The 27779-nt window shown below is 43.0% G+C and overlaps 1 long non-coding RNA gene across 1 annotated transcript in view; it reads right to left on the reverse strand.

Annotated features, from left to right (window-relative positions):
- The window catches only part of LOC144684263 (uncharacterized), a 49714-nt gene extending 22236 nt beyond the window's left edge, over positions 1-27478 (reverse strand). Inside the window, exons 1-2 of the long non-coding RNA XR_013577468.1 lie at positions 27369-27478; positions 1085-1191 (exon numbers count right to left, since the gene is read on the reverse strand). This is a non-coding gene — a long non-coding RNA (uncharacterized LOC144684263). The remainder of the gene's footprint in view (positions 1-1084; positions 1192-27368) is intronic.
- Between the last annotated feature and the right edge of the window lie 301 nt (positions 27479-27779).

Raw genomic sequence — 27779 nt, forward strand, 5'->3', positions numbered from 1 at the left:
AGACATGGTGACGTATCCATGTATCTTTCTGAACTGTAACCACTGAGTTGCTCCTTTCTGCACTTTGATCTGCTCTCCTGTTATAATTGACATTCCATGTGGGAATAGTGATATGTCACTGGACTAGTAATCCAGCAGCCTGGACTAATGCTCCAGGGACATGAGTTCAAATCCCACCATGGGAGCTGTGGGGAATTTAAATTCAGCTATTTAAATAAATCCGGAATTTTAAAACAAAAGCTTATCTCAGTCAAGGTGACTGTGAAACCAGCAGGTCCTCTGTTGGGCCAGTATGGGCACTGGTCCTTACCTTGTTGTCCATGGCTGCTGTCCACCTCCTTGTCCTGTGAGGGCCTGCCTGCTCTAATCAGCAAGACAGCTGCAAGCCCCAACATGGCTGCTGCCCGCCTTTGCCTCTGGTGCTGGGCAGGCAGCTCCTGCCTCCTGGCGGCATTCAGCCCCTCTTAATTGGGTGGTGAGCCTGCCACCTGGCCAACTAGGTCATTTCCATTTAAAAATCACGTTCGGGTGGTGGGGGGGGGGGGGGGGGGGGGGAGGGTGATGCAGCCTAGGCACAGGGTCGGGATCCGGAATACATCTGGGCGGCAAATTCCTGACCCTGCACTGAAAATCCGGCCCAACGTTTCAGGCCAACAGATGACTTTATATCACAATACTTTAGCCACGTACAGAAACTGTTAATCCTGGGTCTGTACACTAACATAAAATGAACTGGGTTAGTCACCCTCAAAAAATTGAGGCATGCAGTTTATTAATAAACACCTTGTTACTGCGAATGCAAGAAGTTCACTACAAATTAACACACGTCTGGTACAAGTGTTACCTCTAATGTGCGGGGAATTTTATTTCCACTTCATTGTCATGGAGTGTGTATGTTGTTTGGACAACATTTCTGTCAGCTGCTATAGTTGTTCTGATAAAACTGAAGAGTCATTTCCTTCAATTATAAATCGGTCTGTTTAATTATAGACATCTCTTCTGGTAGTTCAGATAAGCAGTTAGAAGATTCCTAAAGAGTTTCCTGCATAAAACTGTATCATGCATGTTCCCGCATGTGACTAACCTCAGGAAAGGTCTTGCTGCCGTCAGTCAGCCAGGGGTAAAGGCAGAATGTTAGGGAAATGGAGAGTTCCTCAAAATCTTCATATCAGACAATACATTTTCAGTGTTCTGTAAGACCTACGGCATAGACAGCTCCTTGAAATGAACCCACAGTCTCACAGAATGTTATTTTTTTAACAGATTATAGGTCTTAAATTGCTTGGCTTTACCAGTTACATTAAGTTACACCGTTATATAAGCGCTCAGACTTTATTCCAGTTTCGTGACTCATTTATATTCCATTCACTGTATTGTGGCTATTCTATTCAATTTCATATAATAACCCAGGAAAAATGCTTTATTCTTAGTTTGGACTCCCGTGTTACGATTGTCCTGTGCCACACGTGTTTGATTCTGTCACTGGTTGGATGCAAAAGGCGTTAAAATATACCATTGTGCTTTTTAATCTTGAGAACATTGAAAACAGAAAAGGGATTATTTTGATCAAAGGATGTAAACAGGCAGTAAAAGAATGCTGTCATAAAACAAGCCTGTTTGGAAGCCTGGGTTTTGCACGTGGCTTGATTGCTTGCTTGCTATAATATGAACTGCCTGGAGGTGCTAGACCAGAAATCTGCAATTTTTGTGAGCAGTGTATGTGGGCTTCTTACACCCACTTCCACTGAAGATGTGGAGTGCACAGGCTGGCACGTTGAAGGATAGCTCCGGCACCAAGTAAGAGGACGTATGCAGGTTCTTGGATGTGACAGTGGAGGTCCTGGTGGAGGTAGTCCAGAGGAGGAGGGATCTCCTGTGCCCACAGAGGGGGAAGGAGTCCACCTTGCCCTCCTGTCCCTGTCTCCTGCAGCAGCTGGCACTGCTCTGCCTGGCCTCACGTCCTCCACCCATTCCGTGTCCAAACCCAGAACTCCCTTGTAAGACGCCCTTGACCAAGCACTCCCTTTCTCTTGGTGACACCTATAAGGTGGAGTAGGACAACACTTACTCTTTCTCGGTGAATTTTCAGAAAATTCCCTGATTAAATATTGCTGGTGTTGTTGGAGTCTTGACAAAGTGTCGCAGGGGGTATTCTGATGCGTTTCAGGGATCCTCTCCACAACCAGCAGCAAGTGAATATGAAAAAGTCAGTATTCTATTAAGCAGCATAAAATCCAGATCGATGCCATGTTTACTTGCAAACAGTTGGTTGTTGTTGGGAGAGGGTGTCAGCCACCAAAGTGCTGTGCAACCTCCTTAAAGAGAGCCAATACCATTTTAAGGGGCAATCAACTATTTAATAAACCTCTGAGCGAAGGTGCTAACACAGACTTCAACTCCTTTAGCAAGATGGCATCTCATGCTAAACATGGGCTAAACTGGCATGTCAGCTTAAGACCCAATCTTGGTCGTCTCGGAGGATCTTTAGCACCTGAACTCACCTCCAAAAATCACCCCCAAACGAACTGCACTGTCTTTGACTTTTTATTTTTGGTTTGCTACTGCCAGTTTGAAACTCTTTCGAGTTATCAACAGTCACAGATTGCAACTCTTTCGAGTACAATCACAGTTCTTGGTTTCCGGGAGTGGGACATGAACCCACAACCCTCTGATTCAAAGGCGAGGGTGCTATGAACTGAGCCACAGCTGACACCTCCTCCAAACGAACTGCACAATGAGCAAATTGGTAATAAATAGAAATTAACAGCCCTTTCCCCACCAGGCACTTTGTTGATCCTTTAATGCAGTTTGGTCAAATAATCTACTGAATTTGTTGGCAATCATTAGTGGAAAGTTAAGTGACTTAAACACTCTCCCGTACATCATCAGTTTTCTGGTGTTTGGCATCCCTGTTTATAGACTCTGAAATGTTCTGTGAAAATGTAAACTCTGGATAGCTCTGTATAAACTCACATTGCAAAAAATGTTTATTAATTGTGTGCAGTGGCCTCTTTAGAGGCAGGTGATGATTTTACTACGTTAAATCAGAATGCAAGTGCAGAGAAACCTATTCAGAAAATTATTACCAAACAGGATCATTAAAAGGTTAAGTTGCTTTGAGCACTTAAAAAATTGAGCTGACTGTATGGTAAATTGGTTTGGAACCCTGGTTACTCATCTTTGCATTTGCACCTACCTCAGGATAACCATGTCTTCTAACCAGTGGCGCTAAATTGCTGTGTATGATGAATTAGGTTGGGCAGCCCTGAATTGTACTAAATCTTGAACAATTGATAATCTCAGAGAGAGTTCCTAAGAAAGGCAAGCTTGGGTAGTAAAAAAATCAAAGAACTTTTCCTAAGATTGACTAATAATAATAATAACAATAATAATACTAAATTAAAGAGGTCTGAGGAGTGAGTGGTAGTGGGGAATGCGTCCGAGGGATAACTCTCTTAGAGAGTGCCAGCATAGGCATGGTGAACCACATGGCTTCTTTATATACTCGAACAAACATACAACATACGGAATAGGAGCAGAAGTAGTCCATTTGGCCCCTCAAGCCCTGATCCACTATTCAATAGGATCATGGCTGATCTGTTTGTGTTTCGAGTTCCACATTCCCATCGAAATTGTAAGACTTATCTGACTTACACGTTCCAAACCTCAGGGACACTTTGAAAACTTTCAGAGTGAAATTTTGATCTGCATACTTAAGAAAGGTTATATTGGCATTAGAGCTGTTACATTGAAGGCTGAGTGTTCACTATACTGGTTCCTGTTTGCCAAAGTAGAGGAATCTTTATTTTTGCCTTACTACACTTGATCTCAAAACACAAAGAAATAAGAACAGGGGTAGACCATATGGCAAGTCAAACCTACGAAAAAAAGATATAGAGGGAGTGCAGTGAAGGTTTACCAGACTGATTCCTGGGATGGCGGGACTGACATATGAGGAGAGATTGAGTCGGTTAGGATTATATTCGCTGGAGTTCAGAAGAATGAGGGGGGATCTCATAGAAACCTATAAAATTCTAACAGAACTAGACAGGGTAGATGCAGGAAGGATGTTCCCGATGGTGGTGGAGTCCAGAACCAGGGGTCACAGTCTGAGGATATGGGGTAGACCATTTAGGACTGAGATGAGGAGAAATTTCTTCACCCAGAGAGTGGTGAGCCTGTGGAATTTGCTACCACAGAAAGTAGTTGAGACCAAAACATTGTATGTTTTCAAGAAGGAGTTAGAAATAGCTCTTGGGGCGAAAGGGATCAAAGGAAATGGGGAGGAAGCGGGAGCAGCCTATTGAGTTGGATGATCAGCCATGATCGTAATGAATAGTGGAGCAGGCTCAAGGGGCCAAATGGCCTACTCCTGCTCCTATTTTCTATGTTTCTGTGATACTACGCTATTCATATGCTGATCATGGCTGATCTTGGGCTTCAAATCCACTTTCCTGCCCATTCCCAATATCCCTTAATTACCTGAGAGACCAAAAATCTGTCTATCTCAGCCTTAAATGTATTCAGTGATGGTGGATCCAAAACCCTCTGGGGTAGAGAATTCCGTAGATTCACAACCCTATGAGTGAAGAAATTTCTCCTCACCTCAGTCCTAAATGGCCCACCTCTTATTCTGAAACTGTGCCCCCCATGTTAGAACGTAAGAATGTAACATCAGGGGTAGGCCATTTGGCCCCTCGAGCCTGCTCCGCCATTCGTTAAGATCAAGGCTGATCTGATTGTGGCCTTAACTCCACTTTCCTGCCTGCTCCCCATAACCCTTGACTCCTTTGTCAATCAATAATCTGTCTAACTCAGCCTTTAATGTATTCAATGACCCAGCCTTTATTTCTCGCTGGGGAAGAGAATTCTAAACACTAACAATGCCCTGAGTAAAGAAATTCCTCCTCATCTCCATCTTAAATGGGAGACCCCTTATTTTGAAACGGTGCCCCTCGTTCTAGATTCCCCCACAAGGGAAAACATCCTCTCAGCATCGTCCCCTGTCAAGCCCCCTCAGAACCTTATATGTTTCAATGAGATCACTCCAGACCGTATTGGCCCAAATTACTCAGCCTCTTATCATAGGACAACCCTCTCATCCCAGGAACCAGCCTAGTGGGCCTTCACTGTGACACCTCTAATGTAGGTATATCCTTCCTAAATATGCAGATCACAATTTCACTCTGAAAGTTTTGAAAGTGCCTCTGACACTTACACTGGAAAGTGTAAGTCATATAAATCATACAATTTCAATGGGAATGTGGAACTCAAAATATAAACAGATCAACTATGATCTTATTGAATGGTGGAGAGGGCTCAGGGCGCCAACTGGACTACTTCTTCTCCTATTTCGTATGTTGTATGTTTGTTCGGGTATATAAAGAAGCCATTTGATCCATCGTGCCTATGCTGGCACTCCCTGAGAGAGTTACCCCTTGGACCCATTCCCCATTACCACTCACTCCTCAGGCCTCTAATTTATTATCTTTTATCCATTCCCCTTATAAAAGGTAAGGTGGTCTTGTCCCTGCCTCTGAGCCAGAAGCTCTGGGTTTGAGTCCCACCCCAGGACTTGGTGACAAGGAAGGTGCACAGTAAAACAGGTTAAGTATCAATCTAAATATCCTTCCAATATACTAAATAGTGGAGGAAAGGGATCAGATTTGGGTATATGTGCTAGATCAAAGAGTAACAACAAGGTAAGAGAGAAAGGTATTAATATAGGAAATGATAAACAGACCATGACAGGAAGGGACAAAGAGTACACATCTAAGAGTAGATCAACAAACAAGCCTAGAGGTTACAAAAATAACAAGAAGACAAAACTAAAGGCTCTGTACCTGAATGCACATCGCATTCAAAACAAAGCAGATGAGCTGACAATGGAAATAACAATAAATAAGATCTGATAGCCATTATAGAGACTTGCTGCAGAATGACATAGATTGGGACCTGAATATTGAAGGGTATGGGACATTTAGAAGGGACAGGGGGCTAGGAAAAGGTGGAGGGGTGGCTCTGTCAATTAATAATCAGTATTAGCACAATAGATAGGGATGACCTAAGTTCAGGAAACCAGGAAGTATAAGCTGTATGTGTAGAGATGAGAAATGATAAAGGCAAGAAGTCACTTGTGGGAGTGGTGTACAGGCTCCCTAACAGTAATTATACTGTAGGACAGGGTATCAAAGAAGAAAAAATGAGAGGTTGTCAGAAAGGTACAGTGATGATGATGGGGGGTTTTAATCTACATATAGATTGGAAAAATCAGTCTCTCTATAGACTGAAAAATCAGGTAAAGGTAGCCTAGATGAGAAATTCATGGAGCGTTTTCAGTATTGTTTCTATGAACAACGGGTCCTGGAGCCAACCAGAAAACAGGCTATAATAGACCTGGTATTGTGCAACGTAGAATCAAATAATGACCTCATATTGAAGGCACCCCTAGGTGGCAGCAATCATAATATGATTGGATTTTACATTCAGTTTGAGGGAGAGAAGAGTAGGTCTAAGACGAGTATTTTAAACTTAAATAAGGGCAATTATGAGGGCATGAAAGCAGAGCTAGCTAAAGTGAATTGGCAAATTAGGTTAAGGGATAGGTCAATAGAGATGCAGTGGCAGACATTTAAGGGGATATTTTAGAATGCACAGAACAGATACATTCCAAGAGAAAGAAAAATTACAAGGGGAGGACCCACCATCCACAGTTAACTAAAAAAGTTAAAGAGAGTATCAAAGTTAAAGAGAAAGCATATAATTGTGCAAAGATGGGTGACAGGTCAAAAGATTGGACAGAATATAAAAACAGCTCAGACTGACTAAAAGATTAATAAGGAGGGAAAAATTAGAGTACAAGAGAAAGCTAGCTGGAAATATAAAGACAGATAGTAAGAGTTTCTATAGATATTTAAAAAAGAAAAGAGTTAACAAAGTGAGCATTGGTCCTATAGAAATTGAGTCTGGGGAATTAATAATGGAAAATAAGGAGATGGCAGATCAATTAAACATGTATTTTGCATTGGTCTTCACTTTCAAGGATACAACTAACATCCCAGAAATAGCTGTAAATCAGGAAATGGAAGGGAGGGAGCAACTTGGGAAAATTACAATCACCAGGGAAGGGGTACTGAGCAAATTGTTGGAGCTACAGGCTGGGGTCTGATGAACTTCATCCTAGGATCTTAAAAGAAGTGGCTAGTGAGATAGTTGACAAGTTGGTTTTAATTTTTCAAAATTCCCTCAATTCGGGGAATGTTCCAATGGATTGGAAAATACTGAATGTACCTCCATTGTTCAAGAAGGGAGAGAGACAGAAAGCAGGAAACTTCAGGTCAGTTAGCGTACCATTTATCAAAGGGAAAATGTTAGAAGCTATTATTAAAGACATTATGGCAGGGCACATAGAAAAATTCAAGGTAATCAGGCAGAGTCAACATGGTTTTGTGAAAGGTAAATCATGTTTAACCAATATATTGGAATTCTTTGAAGAAATAACATGTGCTGTGGATAAAGGGATGTACTGTACTTATATTTCCAGAAGGCATTTGATAAGGTGCCACATCAAAGGTTATTGCAGAAAATAAAAGCTCATGGTGTAGCAGGTAACATTTTGGCATGGTTAGAAGATTGGCTGGCTAACAGGAAACAGAGAATAGGCATAAATGGCTAATTTTTTGGTTGGCAACGTGGTGTGCCACAGGGATCAGTGCTGGGGCCTCAAGCCTTTACAGTTTATACAAATGACTTGGTTGAAGGGATGGTTGCTAAATTTGCTGATGACACAAAGATAGGCTGGAAACTAAGTTGTGAAGAGGACGTAAGGAGGCTATAAACATATATAGACAGGTTAACTGGGTGGGCAAAGATCTGACAAATGGAGTATAATGTAGGAAAGTGAGAAATTGTCTATTTTGGCAGGAAGAATAAAAAAGCATATTATCTAAATAGTGAGAGATTACAGAGTTCTGAGATTCAGAGGGATCTTGGAGTCCTAGTGCATGAATCACAAAAGGTTAATGTGCAGGTATAGCAAGTAATTAGGAAAGCTAATAGAATATTATCATTTATTGCAAGGGGAATTGAATACAAAACCAGGGAGGTTATGCTTCAGATGGTAAGACCACATCTGGAATACTATGTACAGTATTGGTCTCCTTATTTAAGGAAGAATGTAAAAGCATTGGGAGCCTTTCAGAGAAAGTTTACCAGACTAATACCTGGAATGGGATGGGTTGTCTTATGAGGAAAGGTTGGACAGACTAGACTAAATCCACTGGAGTTTAGAAGAGTGAGAGGTGACTTGATTGATTTAAGATCCTGAGGGGTCTTGACAGGGTGGATGTGGAGAGGATGATTCCTCTTGTGGGAGAACCAAGGGTTTAAAAATAAGGCGTCACCCATTTAAGACAGAGATGAGGAGAATTTTTTCTCTCAGAGGGTTGTGAGTCTTTTGAACTCTCTTCCTCAGAAGGCAAGGGAAGCAGAGCCTTTGAATATTTTTAAGGCAGAGCTAGATAGATTCGTGATAAGCAAGAGGGTGAAAGGTTATTGGAGTTAGGCGGGAATGTGGAGTTGAGGTTACAATCAGATCAGCCATGATTGTATGGAATGGCGGAGCAGGCTCGAGGGGCTGAGTGGCCTATTCCTGCTCCTAATTCGTATGTTTGTACACCTAGTAAAAATTAGGGGTCGCCCTTTTAGGACAGAGATGAGGAGAATTTTTTTCTCTCAGAGGGTTTTGCAACTTTGGAATTCTCTGCCTCAGAAGGTGGTGGAGGTGGAGTCATTGAATATTTTTAAGGCAGAGGTAGGTAGATTCTTGTTAGGCAAGGGAATCAAAGGTTATCGGGGGTAGATGGGAGTGTGGAAATCAAAACACAAGATCAGCCATGACCTTATTGAATGGCGGAGCAGGCTCGAGGGGCCGAGTGGCCTACTCCTGTTCCTATTTCTTATGCTCTTCTGTTATGTTGTAAGGCAGGTGGTCATAGTAGCAGTTTCTCCTCGTCAGCCATGCTTTATGCAGAGCGGTGCCCCCCAAACTATAGCTGCTGATGACCTGTTCCAGGAAAAACTAGCCATGGAAACAGACATAAGCATGTGCTTTGTCTGCCTCATGCGTCATTAGATGTGGGAAGCTTCTAAGTCTTGTAAAAGCTACTACCACCTGCTCCCATCACCGCTTCTGTCAGGACAATGCATATCTTAACAGCCTTCTCACTTCTCCCTCTCACTCCTTTTGTTCTTTCCGTAATTATCTTAACTTTATGTCCTCAAGTCACCAATTCACTGTCAGCAAGCGACATGCTAATGAGGCCTGGCCATTAAAACCACACAAGCTTTTCTAGCAGTCACCTCCAGGCAAATACGACACTCACTTTGCTGCGATTTGGCCTGGGAGTTGAAATCAAGCCTAAAGCTTCAGATATAACTCTTTGTCAGAAGAGTTCTTTTTCCCTTGCTTTACAGAATATTGCGATTGGATTGTGAAGGTCAGGTCACAAGCTAAATATTTTTCACATTCGAGAGGATACTGTCTTTGCTAAGCAGCGAAAACAGTTGGAAAAAGCATGTCATTGCATCACACTGCTTGGCAAATGCTCAGTAAGTGTGCGCCAAACATCATTTGCCGAACACAGTGTCGATTTAAGAATAGACTGTTTAGTAATGTTTTAGCCTGTCACTATCGGTCATTAATAAGAAAGATCGAAAAGGAATATAACAAAGAGAAATCAATAACTGGACGTCTGTAGCCTCAACATTGTGAGATTCCCCTTCCAGCATCAAAGGGTTGATTTGTAATCGGGATATGTATGAAGCACGCAGGGAGTAAAGCAGATAAACAAACCCCAATGATATTGTCTCTGTGAGGTCTGGGTCATTTTCATTTCCAGGCCTCATTAACAATTGAAGAGTACACTCTTGATTTCCAGTGGAATCGGACAAGCTGGCCTCATGTAAGGTCAGCCCATGATCATACTGAAAGGCAGAGCAGGCTCCAAGGACCAAAAGGCCCACTCCTGCTCCTATTTCTTACGTTCTTGTAACCTGTGCAATTTACGGTGCCTTCCCCAACTCCACTTGAAATGAATGTCTCGTAGCATTTTACAAACAGGCCATTCGGTCCAAATAGGTTTATGCCAGCATTTATGCTCCACATGAGCTTCTTTCTACCTTACTTCATCTCGCGCTATCGAGATATCCTGCTATTCATTTCTCCCTCATTTACTTGTCTCGTAATGCCTTAAATGCCACGATGCCCTTCACTTCAACTATTCCATGTGGTACTGAGTTCCACATTCTAACCACTCTCTGGGTTTCTCCAGAATTCTTTAGTGGGTGTATTAGTAACTCTCTTATGATTATGGCCTCTAGTTTTGGACTCCCTCTCAACTGGAAGTGTTCTCTCCATGTCTCCCCTATCAAAACCCCTCATAATCTTAAAGACACCTGTCAGGTCATCTTTTCACCTACCCTTCTCCAGAAGAAAGAGCCCCAGCCCATTCCATCCTTCCTGGTAGTTGTACGCTCTCAGTTCTGGTATCATCCTTGTAGATCTTTGATGCAGTTTCTCCCAGGCTTCAATGTCATTTCAGTAATATGGAGATGACAACTGTACACAGTCCTCAAAGTGTGGTCAGATCAAGGTCCAATACAACATTAACAAAACTCCTCTACTCTTGAATTGTATTTCTCTATTAGTCAAACCTAGTGCTTTGTTTGCATTGCTACAATCAGGTGAGGAAGGGTGCAAGGACCCCCACTTTTGTCCCATTCCTCAGTTGATTGTAACAGGGATTTTTGAAATTTATAGGGATGAATGTGCCAATTCAGTGCATGGACTTAACTGTTTACATGCTGATTTTTAATGAACTTAGACAGGCTTCCTTGAGGTTAAACCAGTAAGGGGTTAGGAACATAGGATGTGCTAAAAACCCACCCAGGTAAATATATTAAAATATTTGAAAAGGTAAACACATGTCCTGACTATCTCAACAACACAGACACACACTCAATGACACACTGTCACCCACACACACTCACATACCCACTCACACCCACACACACACAGACACACACACGCACACAGACAGACACACACAGACACACACACAGAAATAGACACACACACAGACACACACACAGACACAGACACACACTCACACCCACACACACTCACACACACACCCACACCCACACACACACAGACACACACACACACAGACAGACACACCCACACACACAGACAGACACACACAGACACACACACCTACACACACACAGACACACACACCTACACACACACACACACACACACAGACACACACACAGACACAGACACACACACAGACACACACACCTACACACACACAGACACACACACCTACACACACACACACACACACAGACACACACACACAGACACACACACAGACACACACACACAGACACACACACAGACACACACACACAGACACACCCCTCCACACACAGGTGCACACAAAAATGCAAGTTACAAAGTAGAGGAGGATAACTTTTGGACAAGTGTCCTTAAAATTCGATGATAAAAGGCAAAGGTATAAGGAGTTCACTGATGATGAGCCCTTTGCTGTTGTTCATGGCTGAGGCAGTTCTTAGAGCGCCAGCCCTTGTTTATTTTTCCCCCTGGAATTGCTGCTTTGGAAGTTGAAGTCTTTTTTAGAATGTCCGTGTCCAGTTTAGTTGAAAGAGAGTGAGAGGCAAACAGCTTTGTTGCTGCCTTCAGATGTTCCTTCTCTAGACTGCCCTTAGCAAGCAGGGTTTTGTAATAAAAGATATTTCGAAATGGTGACCCCAATCACATGACCTGTCTCTTCATAATGATTGAGTATTCCACAGAATGTAATCAATTAGCTCATGACTGGACAGACCTTGGCTGTTGTGTTATGGCCTAAGCGATTAATTGTTAATGTCCAAACTATCACTTCCGAATGACTCATTCTTCTATGTAATGAGCTAGGAAGAACATATCAGTACCTCCAGGATAGCCATTGTCTCTGTAGATTCTCTATCTCCAGCCTGACAGAATGGAATGTGGCTTGTGTAGTGATACAAATGGCAGCAGCCATTTTAAATTTTAGTCCATCTGTGAAGTAATCCTTGACATCCGCAGGCTTGGAATCTGGATACGTCTTAGTTGTAATCCACATTGGAAACTTCCAGGAACTTGACCAACTTGCAGTTGCAGACATGTCAGTTGACCTGTGGCAGCCCGTCAGTGTCTTTGTTTTAACAGGTGAAACTGCCCTTTTTAGAAAGTTCCATATGTGAGTCCAGCAGATGAAATTGAAATTTAATATTTGACATCAACACATTTTAATGTGTTGCTACTCTTAAAGGTTTGTGATGTAGCCCTAGATCCATTTTCCAACTCTATCTTATTTAGACTCTTATTTTCCAAGGAACAGCCAACCACTTATTCTTTCCATCAAAATGCACCACCTCACACTTATCTACGTTGAATTAGATTTACCATTTACATAACCCATTCCTGTTTATGATACATTGCATGTCTTTCTCTAGCTCTGGACCATGTATAGAGTTGATGATTAGGATAAATAGAAAATGCTAATTAATTCAGTAAATGATTTCAGAAAGATGCCACTCAAGTTAGAGCAGCTATGTAGTTCCCAACATCACAAATAGAATTACTTTTCCACATTCTGTTATTTCCATGTCATCAGCTCTATCCATGCCCAGCTCTGAAGAAGGGTCATATGGACTTGAAACGGTAACTTTGTTTTTCTCTCTCCACGGACGCTGTCAGACCTGCTGAGTTTTTCTAGCATTTTCTGTTTTTGTTTCAGATTTCCAGCAACTGCAGTATTTTTCTTTTGTCTACCCATGTCATGCTTATTCTATGATCTTAGTGAGAAGATAATGCTGCAATTACGGGCAAACACTGGTCTCAGCTCAGTGTAGTACAATGTACAGCTAGCAGATCAGCGAGCAGGAGATGTACTTTGGCTGGTGTGAAGTGCACGAGGATTTAGACTAGCAACTCCAGGAGGTCCCACCGCTATTATTTTAGCATTCTCACATCTGCACCACTGCACAGCCAGAACGACCTCATATCCATGCAAAGTACAAAATGCTGCTTTATTTTTGCAAAGACAATTAACAGCTGAACTTTCCAACGTTTTAAGTACTTCCCCAAATTCGCCCGTGGCCGGAAGTTGATTCTGAAAGGTTATGTTCCAAACCAGTTGGTCTCGCATTAACATGTACCCAACTCGTTTCAATGATCAGAGTGGGTGTGAAGGCTACAGGACATGTTACCGCTGCTAAACGCCTGATCCACTGCATCATGAATGATTTCAGGAACTCATTACTGACTTCTGAGCTCAAAAAAAGACAACTAATGGGGAATCCTTAGTGATAGTGGCACTGCTGTGGAGTTTGTTAACATGTGCTGGAAAATCCCAACACTGTAATTCTGCTAAACAAGAAACAATTGGACATTTTCAGACTGATTAACAGTAAAGTATAGTGAACTAGCCAATGCATGTTGGGCAGTGTCACATTGTAATGCAACGGACCTCGAATTCCACTTATTACCAACACTCAACCCTTCTCACCTCGGCCTGCATACAGGGTATCTGAATATTTTCACGATACATTTGCTATTTGTGCCCCAAGGTTTATTTGCTGTTTGAATAAAATTAGAATCCATCGCTGTGGAAAAATCCTGAGCCCACTGGAGTTTCCAGGAATGTGCAAAGTTAGAAATTGTGGATGAAACAAGTGGCCCGGCAGTTTTTTGGGTGCAAATTGGGCGTTTGCTGGACAGGGAACAGAGCAGACAGCAGAGAAGCTGCGTCCAGTTCAAAGTTGACAGGACCGCCGACATCACCCTGACAATCATGGCATTGGTTCCCGTCAGCAGACAGCCAATGCAGTGTCGCTGCATTCATTCATTTCAATTGGTGAGGTGCTCTGGGCCAAGATCGCTGTGGACTTCAGGTTTTTAAAAAATTTTCATGGGATGTGGGCGTCACTGGCAAGGCCAGCATTTGTTGCCCATCCCTAATTGCTCTTGAACTGAGTAGTTTGCTCAGCCATTGCAGAGGGTAGTTAAGAGTCAACTGCCTGGAGTCACATGTAGGCCAGACCGGGTAAGGATGGCAGATTTCATTCCCTAAAGGATATTTAAAGTCCTCTGAATTACTAGTCCAGTGACATTACCACTATGCCCCATTCTCCCTCTATCTCACTTCTGCTGCTTACACACACTGTGTTTCATAATCTTCCAGGGTACTCTCCTTCTCGATATGTCAGGCCCCTCCATAGGTTGAGGAGAGATTCCATCCATTCTTGCCTCCTGTCTACGAGCTTGAGGGGAGGAAGTTGACTTGACTGGACTCTAGGCCACTTCCCATTCCTGCCATGCTGTGACTTTTACCTGGATGACTTCCCGGGTATATTGTTGACACAGAGAAAATTAGGGACCTAACTGTTTGCATTTGCTGCACAGTTTGTAACTGTGATCATTTTTATTGTGCTGAGCTAGCTGTCTGAACTTGGAAAGCCTGTAGTTTGGAAAGGCACATTCTCAGCACAAATTTCTCATGGACATTCTCTACCCGACAATGAGGGAGCAATTTTGGGAGCAGAGCTTTCTACATCTCATGAGCCAATTGGCATAAAAACATAACCAGAAACGGGAATTCAGACGTCCCCAGGAGAATGAGTCACCAGGTCTTTGGAGATTTATGGCCAGAGTTCACAGGCCACTGGGCTTCGCATTTTAAATTTGTTAAGCACTATTTTTCTGAAAAATTCTAAATCCAAGTAGTTTCTGAGTTTAGCTGGAAAATAGATCGAAGTCCTGAAATTTGCTAAATAGGGTAAAAAATTGCAACAAGCCAAACAGCGTAACCTAGAAAGTTAGCAAAGGTTGGCCAACAGCTTCAAAAAACGTAATGACAGCCCTGAAAATGACCCAGTGATATCTAATCACAACAGGGCATCAACTTGGCTCAGTTTAGGCATTGATTAACACAGCATTCCATTGTAGAGTGGAAGAACTGGCAGAGATATTGAGCGCTATTGCAGGTAAACATTTATCCACCCCATTAGTAATTCTCAATGTTAAGTTGCTTTAAGGTTGTTTATATTGATGCTGCAGGAATATGGAAGCATCTGGAAACTAGCCACATCCTAGTTCGCAGAACTAATCTTTTTCTTCCTAACAGTTCATACTGGCACACTTCTTCCCCTCCCTCCACTTAATACTGTCCTTCTTCACACTCTGCCTTTAAGTTAAAGCATAAGGACTGAGAAGGAAATGTAAATTAGAATGGGTGAATTCAATCACGCATGGAAAGAGAAGGGAAGAAAGATTGAAAAAAAGCAAGAAAGGAGACTGAAAGGAAAATTTTTTTTTAAATGCTATAATTAAAAATAATTACTTTTTTTTACATTCATTCACGGGATGTGGGCTTCACTGGTTGGGCCAGCATTTATTGCCCATCCCTAGTTGCACTTGAGAAGGCGGTGGTGAGCTGCCTTCTTGAGCTGCTGCAGTCCATGTGGTGTAGGTACACCCACAGTGCTGTTTGGGAGGGAGTTCCAGGATTTTGACCCAGTGACAGTGAAGGAACGGTGATATATTTCCAAGTCAGGGTGGTGAGTGACTTGGAAGGGAAATTCCAGGTGGTGGTGTTCCCATCTATCTGCTGCCCAAAGCAGTTAATACAGTTAATACCTGAAGGAATGAGACTCCACACTTGTAATTGTTCATTTTCAGTGCTCATTGGATAAAAAAGAGCCTGTTTGCTTACTAATTGACATGGGAAGGCAGTGCACAGTGGGGATGGACATGTCAGATAACTATTGGGGGGAGCGTGAGACAGAGTGGTTGGAGGTGGGCAGCCATGCGATGACACATATAGGAATCTAACCAACCAGAGCTGAAAACCATGTCACCACCAAAGCAGCAAGGAAGAATTTATTTTATATGCTTTTATATTGGCAATTAAACTTTGTACAGAATGAATAGTTAAGAGATATTAAAAAGGTATGGTTTCTCATTTGTCCAAATTAGCCAAAAATGAGTTATTGTGAAGTCACACCTTGATTAATAAAGCTGAAAAGAACATCATTCCAAAGTTTTGATTTTTTAAAAAATTCATTCACGGGATGTGGGCTTCGCTGGCTGGGCCAGCATTTATTGCCCATCCCTAGTTGCCCTTGAGAAGGTGGTGTTGAGCTGCCTTCTTCAATCGTCACAGTCCATGTGGTGTAGGTACACCCACAGTGCTGTTAGGAAGGGAGTTCCAGGATTTTAACTCAGTGATAGTGAAGGAACGGCGATATATTTCCAAGTCAGGATGCTGTGTGGCTTGGAGGGGAACTTTCAGGTGGTGGTGTTCCCATGTGTCTGCTACCCTTGTCCTTCTAGATGGTAGTGGTCATGGGTTTGGAAGGTGCTGTTGAAGGAGACTTGGTGAATTTCTCAGTGCATCTTGTAGATGGTACACACTGCTGCTACTCTGCATTGGTGGTGGAGGAAGTGAATGTTTGTGGATGTGGTGCCAATCAACTGGGCTGCTTTGTCCTAGATGGTGTCAAGCTTCTTGAGTGTTGTGGGAGCTGCATTCATCAAGGTAAGTGGAGAGTGTTTCATCACACTCCTGACTTGTGCCTTGTAGATGATGGACGGGCTTTGGGGAGTCAAATGAGTTACTTGTCACAGGATTCCTAACCTTTGACCTGCTTTTGTAGCCACAGTATTTATATAGCTAGTCCAGTTCAGTCTCTGGTCAATAGTAAACCATAGGATGTTAATAGTGGGGGAATCATTGATGGTAATGCCATCGAACATCAAGGATTCTCTCTTATTGGAGATGGTCATTGCCTGACACTTGTGTGGCATGAATGTTACTTGCCACTTGTCAGTCCAAGCCTGGATATTATCCAGGTCTTGCTGCATTTGGATTCAGACCTGTGAAGGTTAGGATATTTCACCAGAACTCATCTTCTTAATGCTTCTGTTGTGGTTAATTAGTGCAGGTCGTGAATCTTTGGAACTCTATTACCTGGAAAGCAGTGGAGGCAGAGTCAATGAATATTTTTAAGGCAGTGGTAGATAGATTCTTGACTAAGAAGGGAGTCAAAGGTTATTGGGGGTAGGCGAGAATGTGGAATTGAAGCCACAATCAGATCAACAATGACCTTATTGAATGGGGGAGCAAGCTTGAGGGGCCAAATGGCCAACTCCCGCTCCTAATTCATACATTCATATGTTCTCTGCAGTTTCACATTGCTGGAATGACCAGGTGTAACTAAATGTGGATTGCAGCAAAGAATTTGATGGCAGGTGTCTTCATTACCAATAAAAACTCCTGTTTGCCTCTGTTGATTAGATTAAATAGTACTCTCTTCTGGATGAGATTTTGAGTCAGGACAAAATTAGACCTCAGTTACCAGATCAAAGAACAGAAAGCTTTGAATCAAAGATGCCCTACTTCTCTCTGACCCCCTTTAGGTAAATGTTACAAAGACGGTATTTTCAAAGATTACATTTATATTTTTCTCTTTGAAGCTTAGCAATTTAAACTTTGAGCTTCTGTTTGAAAAGATTGATTAGTTTTATTATATTTTACGTCCTCTGTTAAATGTGAAAACACCCTCAGAGTGTATTAAAACTAATATTATATTCATTATTTCATATGACTGATTAATAATCATCATGAACAGTTTTGAGAAGGGGAACGAGTTCCAGGATATTTGAGCCATGTAGCCGATTGTTCGGTTACAAATGTTTACACTGAGCTACTCAGCATGATGCCTTTTAGAAGAATTAGTGATATTTATATTTCAAGTCTAATGCACTAAGGGCTAGGAGTCTGTGACTGATTTATATTTTTGCACCTAAAGAAATGAAATGTTATTAAGGAGTTAAAATGGAAAAACTCGAAATCTGAAATTAAAAAATATTAAACCAGCTGGATGGGCACTAAAGGTGAGGGCTGCGTTTATTTGTGCCACAACATGAGGGGAATCACTTCTTGTAGATGCGCCAATGCCGTGTCAAAGCCTGTGACATGACAGACAGCAACATCCCAGGCTGTTGCCTCCCTCAAACACTGTAACTCTAAGTTAACTTGCATCATCCTAGGGCAGGCATTGTCCCAGCTCAATGCTGCCTCAAGAACTGGTAATTGGCACACAGTTAGAAACATAAGAGTTTCACTAGCTTTTACAAACAGCCTCTTGCCACTCCCCTCACTCCTCTCGCCATTTCCCCCGCTCTCCTGCTCCTCTCGACACTCTCCTCACTTACCCCACTCCACCCCCCACCTTCCACCTCCCACCCCAACCCCCCACCACTCTCCCCACATCCCACCGCTCCCTCCTGCTCCCCCTGCCACTGGCTGACTTCCAGAACAGACGGTAGGGAACGGAAAGGAGAAGTGAAGGGACTGGGTTCGGGATGTCGGGGGTGGAGGGGGGAGTGGGAGAAGAGGCGCTGAGTTGGGGAAGGAGAGTGACAGGAACGCAAGGAGAGCACGGAGGGAGCAGGAAAGTGGTGGGCAAAGCTGGGTAAGCAAGGAGAGTGAAGGAAGCAAGGAGACGTGGCAACTGAGGTTTCGGGAAACGCAATGACCTACGTGGCTGGTGAAACCGCACGGAGTTCTAAGAATGGCAGCTGGAGTGGGAGCTGACTTCTTGATTTCTGTCCCCTGTTTGTCAGTGGTAGGAGTTACAGTGCGTATAGAAAGTGACATAAAGAGAGGAAAAGAAAGACATGATTAAGAGAGTGATTTAAGAATCAGGAAAAAAGGTTAAAAGAAAAATTAGTTACATTTTTAAATGTTTTTAAGAATCTCCGATAATTAAAATCTGAAGGATTGAGACTCCAAACTTTTAAAAGTAAATTTTCAGGGCCTGAGAGGTTGGTTGATAGTAATTAAGATTTACCACGCCACTAAAAATTACTTACACTGGAATGGACAAACCCTAACCTTTTCTGGAAAGTTTACTGGCTATATCTCTCACAAGTGCCACAACTTCACATGTCAGTTCATATATTTCAATGTTGATTCTGTCAGCAAGGAGCCGCTATAGCATATCATTTGGAGGAGCACGGCAACTTCCTGATTTCCATGTGCTGAATCCTCGGCTCGGTGAGCGGGGGTGGGGCCCGCTCGCCGAGGTGTAAAATGACATGGGGTGACACTGGGTGTGTGTTCCGACATCACCGCGCGTCATTTAGATTTTCAGTTCGGCGGGTGCACAGCCAACTTGGCTACATGCCCGCCAAACTGTCAAAGGCCTGTTAAGGCCATTAATTACCTAATTAAGCCTAGTGAGAAAGCTGCCCGTCCAACCTTAAGGTTGGGGGGGCAGGTGAAGGACCCAGGCGGCCTTCGCATTTTTCATGGAACCTCATTCATGGGCGGGATGAGGTTTCCTGAAGGGTTTATAAATCATTTAAATTTTTACATTAAAGTTCATTAACATGTCCCAGCTCTTCTGACACTGTCACACGAGGGGACAGGTCTTAAATTTCTTTTCTTTATTGAAATTCTTTAAACTTAAAACTAGTTTCGCGCATGCACGAAAGAGTGCACTCCTGACTCAGGGAACCCCTCGCCCCACCCGCACAGGGAGCGCTCGGCGCTTCCAGGTGCACATCACGCTGGGCGGGCCTTAATTGGCCCGCCCACATAAAATAGCGGCGTGGACCCGATCGGGGGGTATCAATCGGATTGGCACGTGCCCGTCCCCGCACAACCCCACCCGACGGGGGGATAATTCTCTACCATGTTTAATTGCACATAGACAATTGTTGGAAGGTGCCCTGCGATTTACTCTTTAATAATGGTGAGTGCTGATAGCCTCTCCATTTCTTTTACTGCATAACTTGAACAATTGTAATTCCAACAGTGCCTGACGGTTATAAATGTTTAAACTGAGCCATGTTTTGTGATTCTCTATAATCCCCTGTCCATGTTGTCCACTTCTGTTCTGCGCCTGAGCGCAGAAATGTAGGCCGGAGCTGGCTAACTCCCTAACATGTGCTGTCTGACCTTTAACCCACCCCCCAACTTCAGGTGGCCCCAAATGTAGTACAGAGTGTACCTTACAGTATCTTACCCAAGTACCGTATAGTATCTAATACTCGAGCCCACACACGTAATCAGCTATCATCATGACATCCCTCCCTTATTAGACCAAAAAAAATGTCCATGATTTTTTCTGCTTGATTTATGTAGATTAGACTTCATTCCTTACTAAACATATTCCAATAAATTTTGCAAACAAACTTAACAAATCATTATTTCCCTAACTCACCGAGTAAATTAACTTCAATTACGAATATCGGTAAGTTCAGGGAATCGCAGCCCAATATAGTTTCAGTCTCCTGTTCAGTATTTCACTCTCTGGAACTGTTATTTCTCTTTCACTATTTAACTGTGGCATCCCGTGTGATAATCATTGGTATGTAATTCGATGCTCCTCAATGAACCCATCCAATTGCTTTCTCATATACTTGCAAGCATCACAAACAGGAACATCAAAATCACAGGAGCAGCGTTTCAGCATACACCCTTTTTGTTTTGAACATGATCACAATGTGCAAAATTTCACATCTAGGCACATGCTTTGTATCAAGATTTGTTGGTTTTCAACTTAAAATCACAATTTTAAATCACAAATCGTTGCTCCAAACCAATATCCACATGTTCTGTCGCTAAATCACATAAAATCTTCATAAAGGCAAAATACTGCGGATTGTGGAAATCTGAAACAAAAACAAAAATAGCTGGAAAAACTCAGCAGGTCTGACAGCGTCTGTGGAGAGAAAGACAGAGTTAACGTTTCGAGTCCGTATGACTCTTCTTCATAAAATCTTCATATTGCTTTGGTGATCTCCTCTCGTGCTATGGCCTGCCCACCATCTCAGAAACTTTGGTCATCGCACTAGGGTTAGGAAGTGTCATCATCCTCTCTGGAGCCGATGTTTTTCTCTCTGGATAGCGAGCTGCCCGCCCGCCGTCAGCGTCGCCGCCCGCCCGCCGTCAGCGTCGCTGGCTTGGACTTCTGCATTGCTGGATGTCAGCTTTGCCTCAGCCCCAACATCTGGTTCATCTGCTGCTGGGTCTTTGTCACCAAGATACTTTTTGACGTTTGAAGAATTTCTGTCATACAGTACTCCTTCTGGCGACTGCACACTCACACTATTTCCCTTCTTGGCAATGAACATGTACAGCTTGGGGCAAAATGGTGTATCCATCTTACTTGGACTCTCCCGACTGTTAGACGTAGGAACAGAAGTAGGCCATTTGGCCCATCGAGTCTGCTCCACCATTCAATGAGATCATCGCTGATCTGATAATCTTCAACTCCACTTTCCTGCTTTTCCCCCATAACCTTTGATTCCTTTACTGATTAAAAATCTGTCTATCCATCTATGTCTATCCATCTCAACAGTACATCATCACCTGTCATCACATCAGACTGTCTAGCTCCCTCTCTGTGATCTGCCTAAAACTTTGCAGCCCTTTCACTCAGGATCATGATCTCGATCAAACCTCCTGATCAACATTGATATCCCTCAGCTCTGACATCTTGGTGCTCATTTTGCATCCAAACAGACACTCAGCTGGGCTCTTTCCTATCAAAGTGTGCGCAGTTGCTCTATACATGGCCACTGTACGATCTGGGCTTCACTCTAATCTCAACTGTAATACTCAACTCAATTACCATTTGTCAAAATGAGTTAGGAAAGTTATCTAAAAGGAAGCTGCAGTTCCTGACTAGCTACAGACCACTCTGGGTACAAGTACGTTGTCACAAGTTTCACAGAATTTAGTAAGTTATTTGTAATAAGTACAAAATTACAATGCTTAATAAGGCAGTGGAACAGTCCATTTACTCTGGAACACCGGCTCTCAACTTCCAGTTGACTGTGGCACTGTCTCTTGCCCTGTTGACCAAAGTCTATCTTCTTGCTTCTTGCTTCATGTTGTGTTGTGCACCTAGCTATGAAAGTTGTTGCTTATCAACCCTTGCTAGCAACGACCTCTATGCATGGTCAGTAGTATCCTTTATTTCTGATTAGCCCGAACAGCACATGATCAGTCCCTGATTGGTTAAATGGTGCATAATCAATGTCTGATTGGCCTCTTAAAGGTGATGGTCATCTTGCTGATGTCACTTCTCATTAACTCCTAACTGGTCCCCTAAAATGTCGGTCACTTGTGGAAACATCCTACTTTTTATAGCTTTTCCCTGTTATTTTTATTAAGTTTATAGCTTTTTCCACTAAGATAACAAGGCACCACAAGGTAATTTGTGTGTCTGCTTATTTGTGATAAGAGGTTGTGTGGTGTCACTTCCTAATGATTGATTTCTTTTAGGGCTCATGTCCCAAAAAGCCTTATACATCTTGGGTGTCTGGAAAGTTAAAAATGTCTATCTGTAACTTCTTAGTGACTGCTGATACCTAAAAGTTAATGTAACAATATACACATTACAAATTACCATATTCTCTTATTATATATTACATGCTCACAAGAAATAACAGTCACAAAGCTACATAACTACAACACTATTACAGAAACTGATAATAAAAACCATAGTAATGCACAAAGTCTGTTGTATACTTTGAAGGAAAGTGACTTTTTCTCTTTAAGGCACTTTAAGTTAAAAAAACTCAGACAATTTAAGACATAGTTTTACATAAGACATACAAAGTGTAGTTTGAGACCTAAAGCTATTTTACTTCACACAACAGACTTTTGAGAGGGAAACAGCATAATTGTCCCTTCCTGAAGCCTAATCTCTACAGCATTTCTGTAGCATTTGCTTTCACAATTAAACTACAAGGGATTTCACATGTGTCCTCTAATCAAGCCATAAAATGTAACGGCCATTCTCTTCAATGTTTGTCCTGTGTAAAACTATAAAATGTAACCCTACTTTGGCCTAAGACAATATAGCACAGATCACTTGTCAAGTAGGAATGTACCTAAAGAGAGAGAGACTCACATAGTATGATACCATATTGAGTTAATTGATTAATACACTTTGATTCTCTGATAATTGAACATAACTAAACTAAAACTGTTCAAATTATTCAACATGGGCTTCCCTACGCCAGATATGAAGCAACACCTCCTTCCAGCCTTTACCCTCAGCCTGAGCAATCCATTTCTCTAAGGATTGGTTTTGTCGTTCCACTTTCCCGTTTGCCTGTGGCCATTTGGAGGTCATTCTGTCACGGTGAATGCCTGTGACTTGCACATAATCTGCAAAGGTCTGTGAGATGAATTGTGGCCCTTTGCCTGAGTACACAGTGACTGGTAAACCGTGGCTTGCAAATACTTCAGTCTCTGCAGACACCGTTTGCTCTGCTGTTGTAGGCTTCATCACAACATACTCATGGTAATGGCTGTAGTAGTCAATCGCCACTAGTGTGGTCTCTCCTGATGGAAGTGGGCCTAAGAATTCAACTGCTATGGTCCCATGGTCCAGCCGGTAAGGGTGTGCTGTGTCCTGGTTCTGGTGGATTGGGTCTGCTGACAAGTTGACGTCCATGACCTGTTTTGACAAACCGCTCCACATCTTTCTCCATCCCTGGTCACCACACTTTGGTTCGTAATTTTATTAATGACCCTTGTGAACTAGCGTCACCAGTCTCGGCCTAAGCTTTTGTGGCGCTACAAGTCTGCTGCATCTGCGAACACACTTCCCCATTGTGTACAGTTCATCTCGTTTGGCGATGAATGCCTTGAATAGGCAGATATCCCAGTTCCCAGCTTGGATTCTCTGTTTGATATCACCCAATTCCGGATCTTTGTCAGACTCTCTTTCAGTCTCTCTAGCTGTCACTGCTCTGGATGTAACATGGACTGCCACATACTGTATGAACAGTTCAGCTTTGCTCACCAGTGAGGATCTGTGTGTTTGATCCTCCCTCTACAGTCGTGACAGTGGTCAACGATGTTCATCTTCCCGGCAATGTGAATCACCTTGTACTTAAATTGCCAGAGTCTCAAAACCCATCTCTCGATTCCGGCACATGGTTTGGATCTGGGAGTGTAAATCCTCTCTAATGGCTTGTGATCCGTCACTAATTCAAACTCAACGCGGAACAAGTATGTATGGAATCTTTCAAGTGTCCACACCAATCCCAGGGCCTCTTTCTCCGTCCGAGAATATCTCCTCTCCACATCTGTCAGAGGTCTGCCCACCTAGGCAATGATTCTCGGGCCTTCAGAATGCATTTTCACCAGTGTTTCTCCTAATCTTACTGGACCAGCATCTGCTATGACTTTCGTTGGTGCATTTGGATCATTGTACGCCAGGGTCCGAGCACTTGTCAAACTGTCTTTCAAGGTTTTGAAGGCAGTTTTCTGTTCTTCTTCAAATCTGAACCGTTCATTCTTTCTGGTCAACTTCCTCAATGGATCAGCCAGAGTAGTGCAGTTTAGGATATGCCTCACACAATAGTTCAGAAGTTCCAGAAAACTTCTCATTTCATTGGCACTTTGTGGCTCACGTGCCTTTGCTATTGCTTCTATCTTGTCTTTAGCTGGATTCTGCCACTTATGCGTTTATGCTCCATGAACATTAGCTGTCACACCCAGAAGCACTTGTCTGCATTTACCCTAAGTCCTGCTGACTGCAATCTAGCCAATACTAATCTCTGCCTCTGGTCATGTTTCTCTCTATTGCCTCCATAAATGATGATGTCATCTGAGATATCGGCTGTTCCTGGGATACACACATATGTACTTACGAATTAGGAGCAGGAGTAGGCCATTCGGCCCCTTGGTCCTGGTCCTCCATTCAATAAGATCTTGGTTGATCTGATTGTGGCCTCAACACCAGTATCCTGCTTTCCCCTAATAAATTTTTATTCCCTTGTTAGTCAAGAATCTATTGACATCTGCCTTAAAAATTTTCATTGACCCTGCCTCCGCCGCTCCCCGGGGAAAAGAGTTCTATAAAGTCACGGCCCTCATCTCCGTGTATCACCTTATGGATTTAGTGTTGGTAAATCTCTAGTGCTGCATTGATGCCAAATAGCAATCTCTTGTATCGGTAAGGTCCAAGCAAGTGACAAAAGTCACCTTCCTTGAATCAAGGTGAAGCTCCAGCTGGTGGTATCCCCTGTTTGAGGCTAATTTGGAAAACACATTGCTTATTGACAACTCTTGAAAGTCTTTGTCCACAGTGGGAATTGGGTGGTGATCTCTCACGACCACTTCATTAACCTGTTGCGTATCAACACAAAGTCTGATGTCACCATTTGGTTTAGACACGACCACAACAGGGCTCACCCATGGTATTGGCCCTTCAACTGGCTCAATGCTATCTTGGTCAATCAGTTCCTTGATCTTTGCTTCAACTTTCTCTGTCAGGCCAGAAGGTGTTCTGTGTACAGGCTAAGCTATAGCCTTCATGTTCTTGTCAATAGCTAATCTCGCTTGGCGGTTGTGTAATGTCCCAACTCCTTGAAACATTGATCCAAACTCCTCTCTAAGCTTCACATTGGATTTCAATCCGCTGCGTATCATCCTCAAGGCTTAGGCAGATTCTCTGCTCAGAAGAGGCTCACCATCTTCCTCAGTCAGCACAAATTCTGCCTCTACATTCCGATCCCTAGCTCTCACATCCACAATGAAGCATCCAACAGTCTGAAGTGGGTTTTTTGATGTGTAAGGATCAAGCTTTTTGACACATTTTGAGATGTGCATTTGATTCTCTGTCTTCAGTTCCTCCCACAGTGCTCTGTCGATGACATTACTGTCAATTCCTGAATTTACAATAATGCTCACTTCAACACCACCAGCAATCCCTGGAGCGTTCTCGTGGTTGCTCCCGTTGATAGAAACCGTATCCATGATTGCTATTCGTGTCCTCACTCTCTGCATCTTCTTCAACTCGTCTCACAGTTGTACTACTTTTATCTCTCTTTCCTTTACATGGTTTTCTAGGCTTCCTTCTCTGTTCAGCTTTGCTTCTGCACTTCTTAGCAAAATGGTCTTTGATCCCGCTGAGATGCACTGCAGGAATTCACCAAGGCTCCTTGAACAGCACTTTTCAAACCCACAACCACTACCATCTAGAAGGACAAGGGCAGCAGGCACAGGGGAACACCACCACCTGGAAGTTCCCCTCCAAGTCACTCACCATCCTGACTTGGAAATATATCGCTGTTCCTTCACTGTCACTGGGTCAAAATCTTGGAACTCCTTTCCTAACAGCACTGTGGGTGTACCTACACCACATGGACTGCAGCGGCTCAAGAAGGCAGCTCACTACCACCTTCTCAAGGGCAATTAGGGATGGGCAATAAATGCTGGCCCAGCCAGTGACGCCCACATCATTTAAAAAAGCATTTTCTGCATATTTTTCCCTTTGAAAGGCAGCATCTTTTCCATGGTGCCCCAAGTTGTCACTTCTGAAACACTCGCTCAGATTTTTGCAGTTTACATTTACATGTGCCTGGATTCGTTGTGCCATTCGGTTAACCTCAACTTTTGTTGTGCCAATGGCGGAGGTGGGGCCAAGTTCCATACTGTGAACCTGTCCATCGACTGCTTCCAATGTAGCGGCTATTTCAAATGTGTCATCCAACGTTAAGTCACCTCCTCTATCCAGCAGCTTATTCCTCAACCTACCCCACTTGCAACGTCGGACTACCAGATCCATCATCTAGTTATTCAGATCCATCGCAAAGTAATTGCATCCATTCGACACCTGACTCAAACGGGTCACAAATTGGGCAACTGTTTCCCCCTCTTTCTGTCTCATCTGAAGGAGAACATGCCTTTGGAATGTGGCATTTGACGCCACCACATATGGTACTTCAAAGCTTTCATTGCAAGTTCATAATCTGCCTTTTCTCCCATGTCAGGCAACGTCTTGAAAGTCTCCCTCACTGAAGCACCCTCAATGAACAACAATAAAGCCTGTCGCTGTGCTTTCTGCCTCATCGTCACCCTGTCCAAAACAGGCCGCAGATGTCAGCACACACTTCAAACTCCTCCAGCCACACTTTCCATTTCTCGCTGATGGGACTGGAATCACCCATCGCATAAAAGAGTTCAATTCTCCGGACTACAGACATATCAGCTTCAGCAAATGCCATGATCCAATCCTAAATATCTCCACAATTATCCCCACCGCCAATGCCACATCTCAGGCTGAAAAAAACAACACCCAAAGCCGTCAGATTTAACAAGAACAATATTGTTTAACCTGCCATGCTGGCTAACTCCCTAACGTGTGCTATCTGGCCAACCTCCCCCCAGGTCAGCTGATCCCATATGTAGTATAGTACATACCTTACAGCATCTTACCTGAGTACCGTGTAGTGTCTAATACTCAAGTCCACACACGCAATCAGCCATCATCATGAGAATATGCAACCTAAGCCATTTGTTTCCAGAATTGCATCAATGCAGTTGCTAGGAAATAAGTGGCCAATGTTGATATTGTTTATCTGCAACACTTGTTAATGTCCTGTTGTAATAGTGCAGTAAACAGGCAATTTACAGATACAACCTGTCCCTAGACTCCTCGGGTCAACCCATCAAGGTCCTAATGTACAAACAATGGAAGTGGTTTTCACGGAGTTAGCAGAATGCTATCGGAGAGCAGTAATCGAAAAGCAGGACACTGCGAGTTTTGGAAGCCTGAAATAAAAACTGAACATGCTGGGGAAAATATTCAGCATCCGTGTGGAGAGAGAAACAGAGTTAACGGCTGAG

Source organism: Cetorhinus maximus, chromosome 9 (genome assembly GCF_964194155.1).
Source record: "Cetorhinus maximus chromosome 9, sCetMax3.hap1.1, whole genome shotgun sequence".
NCBI classification, from domain to species: domain Eukaryota; kingdom Metazoa; phylum Chordata; class Chondrichthyes; order Lamniformes; family Cetorhinidae; genus Cetorhinus; species Cetorhinus maximus.